The sequence below is a fragment of the Enhydra lutris genome, unplaced genomic scaffold (genome assembly GCF_002288905.1).
Source record: "Enhydra lutris kenyoni isolate GAN:26980312 unplaced genomic scaffold, ASM228890v2 scaffoldscaffold7, whole genome shotgun sequence".
NCBI lineage: Eukaryota > Metazoa > Chordata > Mammalia > Carnivora > Mustelidae > Enhydra > Enhydra lutris.
Window position 1 is genome coordinate 17,323,015 of NW_019154091.1, and position 9,509 is coordinate 17,332,523.

Here is a 9,509-nt window from a genome sequence, read left to right on the forward strand (position 1 = left end):
ACTGCGGAATTTCAAGCAGAGAAGTGACTTGATGAGAGTTTTACACTCTATTGTGGTAGAGATCAGCTATGGGTCTTGATAGGTAAGACCAGATGCAGAGATGTAGTAATCCACGTAGATGTGGTGACTAGATTAAATGTTTATTCCAAGGTGGAGAAATTTCCCTTTTTATCTTGCTTTTACTTGGAATATTTAGGAAGAGGTTTTTCTTCAAACTAATGTTAGTCATTAACTCATGAAAGATACGTTCATTAAGGTCTTAGAACATCTCTTTTATTCTCCTCTCCCATGTTCTTAACCCGCACACATACAACCACACACATAATACACATTCACACACACGTACACACGTGTCGCACTGAGATCTACTTTTAAATCGGTGCTGTTATAGTAAAGGGATTGGGGTCTTTATTTGAAAGAATTCTTATGCATTTACATAATAATGAAATTTTAGTTCCTTTGTAGATACTTGAGTTTTTTTAAAAGCTAAAGTTTGTCTATCCCTGCCAACTGAAAGTCTGATTTAAAGGCTTTTGATGTGGCATGATTTTCTCATTCACTCAAGATCAATTTAATGCAATTGACATTACATAAAACGTTCTTTTAAATTTGTATTGTGATCATAGTTAAACTGTAAGCCCCTCGAGGCCAGAATCCATGTGGAAGAACTATTCCTCTATATCCTCCACGAGACTTAGCATACTGCCGGACAGAAAGTATATGTTCAAATTTGATGACTAGCTATATTGCCCATGCATGACACTTAATTTAAAGTTATTCAACAATCTTTACCGAGCACTTCCCACGCACCGTTCATGGTGTAATGTATTGCTGTCTGTTAGAAACTCACAGGAGAGCAAAGAATACATATTTTTATATGCTGTTCATAAATCTTCTCATTAGATTTAATTCACATAATGATACTAATTATTTCATTAGAAATTAATATCAAGATGCCAACACACAGTAGGTAATTTTAGTGGCACATAGACTGGGAGCTAATACCATTAATATTACAAATGAAAACATTCCTTTCTCTTTCTCTCTTTTTCTTTTTTTTCTTTCTTTCTTTCTTTCTTTCTTTCTTTCTTTCTTTCTTTCTTTCTTTCTTTCTTTTCTTTCTTTCTTCCTTTCCTTCTTTCTTTGTGTCTTTCTTTCTCTTCCTTTTCTTTCTTTCTACATTCATGCTTTCATGATGTCCTTCTTCACCATCTCCCTGGCCCCTAGGACTCTCCTGCCAGTAAAGCTCTGTAATGAGGTGTCTGAGCAAGGGATAATCCCCAGAGGTTCTCAGTGTTCCAAAATCCCCTCTCTCTTTTCCCCCTTGACAATGAAAACTGGAGACCAGTATTTTGCAAAAGCATTTCTGGAAGGCTGCCAGCCCCTGCCCTGGACCTTAGTGAGACTTGATTTTCATTCCATTCCTGTGAGCTTCCTTCTTCTAAAAAAAATAAATAAATAAAAATAAAAGTAGTGGTAGGTTTTTCAGAGGTGGGAGCATTGGGAGCAAAGACAATGGGGGGGGGGAGAATTAGAGTTATTTAACAGGAGCCAAAAATAAAGCTAGAGAATCCAATGTGTTTAAGACTTACTAGTCTCTTCTTTCGAAGACCATTTTATGCATGTTTATGATTAATTGCACATTTGCGTTTTTAGATCATGCCACAGTGAAAGGGTAAGAAAATGAACCTTTGATACCTTGCTTTCATTTTTGCCATGTCAGTTAGCTATCACATTGACTTTACATTTATTTTTTTCATCTCTCATTCTTTATGGCATTAAAAGACAGAAGTATCAGCACACAATGGCTTGATTCACACTGAAATAACCTGGAGAATGCCCCAGAAACCAGTGGGCCTACCTGTGCCTGTGCCACAAAGAGGAATTCAAGATCTCCAATCGATTGCACAATTCAATCAGCATTTCACCACATGAACAGGGAGTGCATGCTACTTATTTGTATCCTGGTTATTAAGACTTTAGAGTTATCTTGCTGAATGAGGGATGACTTAGCACATCTTGTGGGAAGTTTCTGTAGTCAGTGCCACTTAGCCAGTCTCCTGTGAGTCCTAAGAGCATCTTAAATGCTTACAATTCAAAGTTCAAAAAAGTGATTAAAGCCATGGAGGCAGTAAGTTTCTCTGAAACTTGTACCCAAACAGCCATGGAAATCAACATGGCTGGCACTTCAAAACATATGTTAAAAGCGAAAGGTTAGTTAAAGGTCAAGGAGGGGGGTGACAATTTACCTTATGGACTCTCAAAATGGTTCACAATCAAAAGTATCTTGTTTTCAAGGTTACCTAATTTTCTCCCTCTATCAATGAAATCAAAAGTAATAATCCAGAGGAGATCTCTTCCTCCTCAAGGCAGGAAGCTTCCACACCATGCCACTCATGTATTCCTTGCAATTGATTAAGATCGTCTTAGATGTGGGGAAGCTGTTTCTGATCCCCTTATCACAGTGTAAAGTAAAACATGCTTGACTGGTTAATAAAATGGAAGATGAAGTTACAAAGAGGAAAAGTTCACTTGAAAATCCAAACAAAGACTAAAGTCCTTTGGTCACACCCAAGAAATCAGACAAGCACGTTTTAGAAATCAGGGGTTAATGTCTCTATGGCAAAATTTTTCTAATTCACCATTAGTTATGAATATAACTGAGAAAAGGAGCACTCCATACTAGCTGTCTGAATTCAAATACATAAAACAAAACCAAAAAAAGTAAATGTTTTCCAGGTTTAAGTTCCACCGTCTAGGTATGCAGTTGCCAAAGGCATCTGTAAAAGCAATTTTTTCATATGTACAGGGAACATTAAATGAGTTCACTGTACTTCATACGTTATTAATATGTATGATTTTAACTTCCCCTTTCATAAATCACCATTCATTCTCTATATTTTTTCCATTTATAATATAGTCCATTTTGGACATTGCACACGGAGTCATTTCTCTAAGGTTTTGCTAAAACAATTAGAGGGAATCATAGAACATTAGATTTTCAATGGATCTTAGGGGTCAGCTAGATTATCCCCTGATTTTACAGCTGAGGAATCCAAGACACGGAAACTAAGGTTCGAGTCATGTCAGAACTCATTTCCCAACAATGCTCTTTCCATGCAAGACCATATAGACCATAATGGTTACATGTGTTCGCTTGTGGAGTCAGGTTGCCAGAGTTGGAAGCAGGGCTCTACCACAGACTAGCTGTCTTTCTTTGGATAAATTACTTATTCTCTCTAAACCTCAGTTTCCTCATCTATAAACTGGGTATAAAATGATAGCTGCCTTATGGGAGTGATTTTGAAAGTTGGTGATGAAGTGCTTAGCAGAATAATAATTTGCTTTATTGACCTTTGTGATATAACAACTGTTATTAATAACCTCACCTGTGCCCGGGCTGTGGGAGCTGGAACTTTTTCTCCGAGGGAAGTTTGCTTGAAAGGGAGATTGAAATCAAGCAACAACCATGACAAATTCTTAGTTTCTATTTTCCAAAGGCTCTTAGCTGAATGTCTGAAATCACTAAGTGTCCATTTTTATTAATATCCATCTCTATGACCCAGTTATTCAGGAGGACATTTCATAAAAGAAATCATGAGATCTTTAATGATGTAGTTCATATATGAAAAAATAATGGAAGAAATTAAAATACAATTACAGAAAGTAAAGAACATTAAATATATAATATTTCATTATTATGGCTTTCAGAAGCTTACTCTCTGAAGATTGTACTATTTGGGTTTTCAACAGGAAGAATATGTTTTATTGACTAGTGTTTTTAAGTAAAGAGACTCACCAACTTATATCCAGAACTTGCTATATCACTTTGGATATATTTTCTTAAAGCACAACCACTCTGTGGTTGAAAAGTTCAGAAGAGGCCCCTTTGGTTTTTCAAGCCTCACGTAAATGGAGCCATTTCAGGACGTTGCTAAGCACTTAGAAAGAGTTTGCAATGTGGTTCATTTTAGTGCTGGGAAATTCTTCTTGGTGTTACCCTGACCTCAAGTGGTCTATTTCCTAATGTTTTTAGCAGAAAAAAAAATCATATTACATCAAACTTATTTTACTATTTATACAGTTGGTAAATTAGATAGAAAGTATCATCAAGTTTAAATTGCTGGAGATTTTCCTTAAAATCTGAAACAGAACTGTTAGGAAGAACATTTTGCCCTTTGGGATTCATCCAACTCTGTTTTTGTTCTAATTCTGCTCACCTCTCCACACAGTCAAAAACTCTGTGTTCTTATTGCCCTAGACCTTACCTTTGGTGCTTCTGCTTTCTTTGGTAGTACCCAGTCCCTCAATGTTCTGAGCAAAGTAAATATCTTTTCTCAGCCTCAGTTTCTTCCACAAGAAAAAGGTATTAAGGATATCTACATCATGTTCATCATGTACATCATGTACATTATAATAGCATAGTGCTGCTTAAGAATGCAGGCACACAGGACAGGGAGATCATTTCTTTTCTTTCTTCCTTTTCTTCTCCCCCCCCCCCCTTAAGAGAGAGAGAGAGAGGTTTTGTTTGTTTGGTTGGTTTCTGTTTTTGTTTTTGTTTTTTTTTCCAGTTGCACAGACGGGAATCCTCTCAAGGCCAGACAGCCAGAAAGGGGTCAGAAACAGGGCTGCAACCATGTCCTCTGCTGCCCAGGCCAATACAGTTGCCACTAAAAAGCCTTCTCTTTCACAGGCTGGGGCACCAAGAGGACTAGGCTCTGACTTCCTGGCTTGTGATTCCAAAACACTGAGGGTTGCTGGGGGGAGGGGGTTGGGAGAGGGGGGGCGGGGTTATGGACATTGGGGAGGGTATGTGCTATGGTGAGTGCAGTGAAGTGTGTAAACCTGGCGATTCACAGACCTGTACCCCTGGGGATAAAAATATATTATATGTTTATAAAAAATAAAAAGTTAATTAATTAATTAAATAACCCCCCCCCCAAAAAAAACAAAAAAAACCAGGGAGTTCTGAATTGCAATGACCGGCTGTAAGAAACCCAAAGCATGTGGGGGAGTCCTGGAGGGTATGGCATCACTTGCAGAGAGAGGTCAAGAAGTGCTTGAGGCCTTGTCCTGTGAGTGATGAAGCCGGTTTGGCAGCGAAGCAAAAATAAACCATCCAGCTGAGCCCTTCCTGAATTCTTCACCTGGCGGCCAAAGACTGCACAGCGATTCTGGGGAAAACCTCACAAAACAGAGCAGCAGGAAGCAGGTGTGGAGGACCAGCTCTGAGAGACTTGGAGGCGGTGGTGGGACCCCGTGGCGGTGGGTGGGACCCCACTTCTCCGTGAGGCTCTTCCGTGACCAGCGGACCCAGTCAACCTCTGGTTAGACTAGGCAGAGGGAGGGGAGATAGAGAATCCCAAGCAGGCTCCACACTCAGCGCGAAGTCCCACCAGGGGCTTGACAGCGGGACTCCCTGCAGAGCTTGAGCCCATGACGGCAAGATCAGGATCTGAGTGAAAATCAAGAGTCAGCTGCCTAACCCACTGAGCAACCCAGGTGTCCCAGACATGGATCATTCCAAAGCCCATCTCAGAGCTTCTTACTATACCTTCTGAGTAAGTCACTTGAATTTTCATCATCTGTAAGATGGAATAGATAGTGAGGTCAATTTCAAAGAGTTGTTGAAGCAATTAGAGGAAATAACGCAAATAGAAAATTCAGCATTGTGTATAACACACTGAGTGCTCACAAGTATTAGCTGCTATCACAATTATCACATAAAGCAACTGGCATAGTACTTGGCATATGCAGTTAAACAAATGGAAATTATTATTAAATCTTAGTGCTATAGTATTTAACAATAATAGGAACAAATTCATGCTTACTTCTGGGTTAATAGGTGATGTGCCACCTTTCAGATACAACATGATATATATTAACCCTCTGGTAACAACCTCATTCAAATAATGGAGTTAAGTATGATGTGGAAGGTAGGGACCTCAAACTGCAGCTCCCAGGTGGCCCAGTACTCTGATCACACACCAGCTTGGCCCTGACTATTGCCTATGGGGGGTGGAGGGACTTCAGCCATATCACATGTGCTTTTCATTAGTGAGAAGTGTATCTTACCTTTGAAGTTCTTGTTTTAAAATCCAATAATACTAAATATTCAGCAATCTGAATTATATATAACTGCTCTAGGATTTTCCATACCTCCTTATGGGCCTACCAATTTCTGTGTCAAATACAAACTTTACTTTATATACACTAAGTCCTGAAGACATTTATTTTGGAAACTTTTTGGAGCTCTAGCTCAAAACAGATGAATGTGACCTAATAAAGCTGGGTCTACTAGATAAATTATATCATCACATCTCTGAGTCAGGCATTCCAAAGAGCCTGTTTTTAACAATAAAATCTGGTCAATATACTCATTTACCCTGAGGAGAGTGTCAAAATCTACATTAGTATTTCCACATAAGGCGATAACTAACAAAAAGACTCTGTGATTAGTTAGATTAGCAAAATCCCCTATATTATATATCACCTCCTGAAGGTTCACTATTTACATGTTAAAAGTTATGAAAACCCCTAGAGGACAGAAATCTATTCAAACTCATGCTACCCAGCTGAAAACCAAAGTTAACCATATGTCTGCATTTGAAGAAAGCCTACTATCAGCCTAGGAAATTAGTGTTCCTTGAAACACTATCGAGAACAAATATCAATGTAGATGACTAATATTGAAAGTAAGGATTTTTTCCCCCTTAGGTGAGGTAAATGAGCAACACTTGTCATCTTGGTCGTCACTTCCAGCTTCTGAGAAGGAGAGAGAGCTCCACCTTGTTGCTGTGTAGGTGGCAGCCTACCACTGCATTGGGCACACTTTTGTCTCTATGGTTAGAAGATATGAAGTGGGCCAGGAATTACTTGAAGGTAATTTATGCAATTTCACAAAATTCTAAACCAAGAGCTTCAAAGCTAAATACAAAAAGCCATCCCTACTAGATGTATCAAAATTAGGTGTGAAATATATCTTAATAGTACATACAGCTAATAGCAACTGCCATGACAATGGGTTGGAATGAAATGTGTTGAATCCATTTATTTAAAAACACTTAATAAACATTTGCTGAGCACCAAGCATGGGATGTCAAGATGCTGGAAACATCCTGCTGGAAAAAAGATACAACTTCTGTCCTTAAGAATGGCGATAGAGATGGAAGTATTACATGAATAATAGAGAGGAAGTGAGTCTTGTGAGGGGGGTACACATAGGAGGCTATGGGAGCAGATCAGAGTAGGAATTAACCCAATCTTAGGTGATGGGGTTACAGACAAGGCTTCCCCAGGACATAGGGAGCCAGATAAAATAGACACACAGTTACATTTTAATTTTTGACAGTGAATAATTCCTTAATATAAGTATGATCATGCAATACGTTAGGTATCCTGTATTTTTATTTTTATTTGCTAAATCTGGCAACGCTACTAAGACCTGATGTTTATGTTACAACCTGAAGGAAAAGAGTCAGACAAAGAAATAGAAAAAATCGTCAGTGGCAAATGGACCCACATGCAGAAAGGTGCAGATTTAAGACTATAGGCAGTGCCGTGGAGAAGTACAAACAGATCGTTATGGCAGAATTTGAGATTTGGATGGAGTGGGGAGTTGTAAACATATTTTGGAATGTCTGCTTTCTTTAGCGGTGATGGGGAGCCATGAGATGGTTTTATGTTTAGTGTTATCAGATTTGTGCTTAAGAAATAATAATCTGGACTAGAGCCAGACTGGATGCAAGAAACCCATTAAGAGAGTATTGTTAGTAAATTTTCTGAAAATTGATGGTGCTTGAATTAATACGATGGCCATAAGGTTGAAGAGACATTATGATTTCAAAATATATGTAGGAATTAGCATAAGGGTTGAGGGTTCGTTTCCTGAAGTCCAGTTGGCCGGCTGCTTGTGAGCTGTGTGTGGTAATACGTCCCGGGGGTTAAGAATAAAGATGTTTCAGTCTATTTATATAAATAGAGCTGTCTCTGAACTCAAGTTCTCACTATTAATGTGGTCCTAATAACAGAACAGGATTACTGTAGTGTTCCATTAAATAATAAGTGTGAAGTGCTTAGCACAGGATTTATGAGAGAGAAGAGAATAAAGAATACACCTCAGGCTTCTAGTGGGCAAGTGAAAATAATAGAAGATGAAAATCAGAAATAGCCCAGATATAGACACACACATGCCGTCAACTGACCTTTGACAAAGGAGCAAAGGTGATTTTTTCAACAAATGGTGCTGGGGAAAGTGGACATCAACATACAAAAAAGTGAATCCAGACATAGACCTTGTACTTTTTGTAAAAATTAACTCAAAACGGACCAAAGACCAAAAGATAAACAACAAAACTCTAAAATTCAGAGATAATGTAGGAGATAATATAAGAGAAAATCTAGGTAGCCTTAGGTTGTCAGTGACATTTTAGATATACCAAAGCATGATTCATGAAAGAAAAAACTGGTAAGTTAGACTTTATTGAACTTAAAAATTTCTCTCTGTGAAAGATGCTTGTCAAAAGAATGAAAAGACCAGTCACACAATGGGAGAAAAAAATCTTTACAAAACACACGTATGATGAAGGATTTGCATCTAAAATATACAAAGAACTCTTAAAAAGCAACAAAAATATTTTAATGGGGAAAAAAATCAGGATGTCTGGGTGGCTCAGTCAGTTTAGCATCTGCCTTTGGCAGGTCATGATCTTGGGTCCTGGGATGAAGTCTCAGATCGGGCTCCTCGCTGAGCGAGGAAACTGCTTCTTCCTGCCTGCTGCTCCCCTTGCTTGTGCACACTCTCTCTCCCTCTCTCTCTTTCTCTCTCTGACAAATGAATAAATAAAACCTCTGAAATATATATATATTTAAAAATGGGGAAAAATATGAACAGACATCTCACCAAAGAAGATATATAGGTGGCGAATATACATATGAAAAGATGCTCAACATCAAATATCATTAGTGAATCACAAATTAAAATGAGATGCCACTACATACCAATGAGAACAGCCAAAATCCAGAACACTGACAACACCAAATGCTGTGAGAATGTGGAGCAGTAGGAACTCTGGCTTTTTGCTGGTGGGAATGCAAAGTTACAAAGTCATTTGGGAGACAGTTTGGCAATTTCTTACAAAATTAAACATACTCTTATCACTCAATCCAGTAATCATGCTTCTTGGTATTTACCCAAATGATTTGAATAATTATGTCCACATAAAAACCTTCACATGAATGCCTACAGCAGCATTATTCATAATTGCCAAAACTTAGAAGCAATTAAGATGTCCTTTACTAGGTGAATGGATAAACAGTGTGTCATCCACTCAATATTATTTAACAAAAAGAAATGAGCCATCAAGCACAAAAAACAAACAAACAAACAAACAAAACCCTGGAGGAAGTTCAGGTGCACATTGTTAAATGAAAGAAACCAATCTGAAAAGGCTACCTACTGTATAATCATCTATGCAACATTTAGAAAGTGACACTAAAAAGATCAGTGA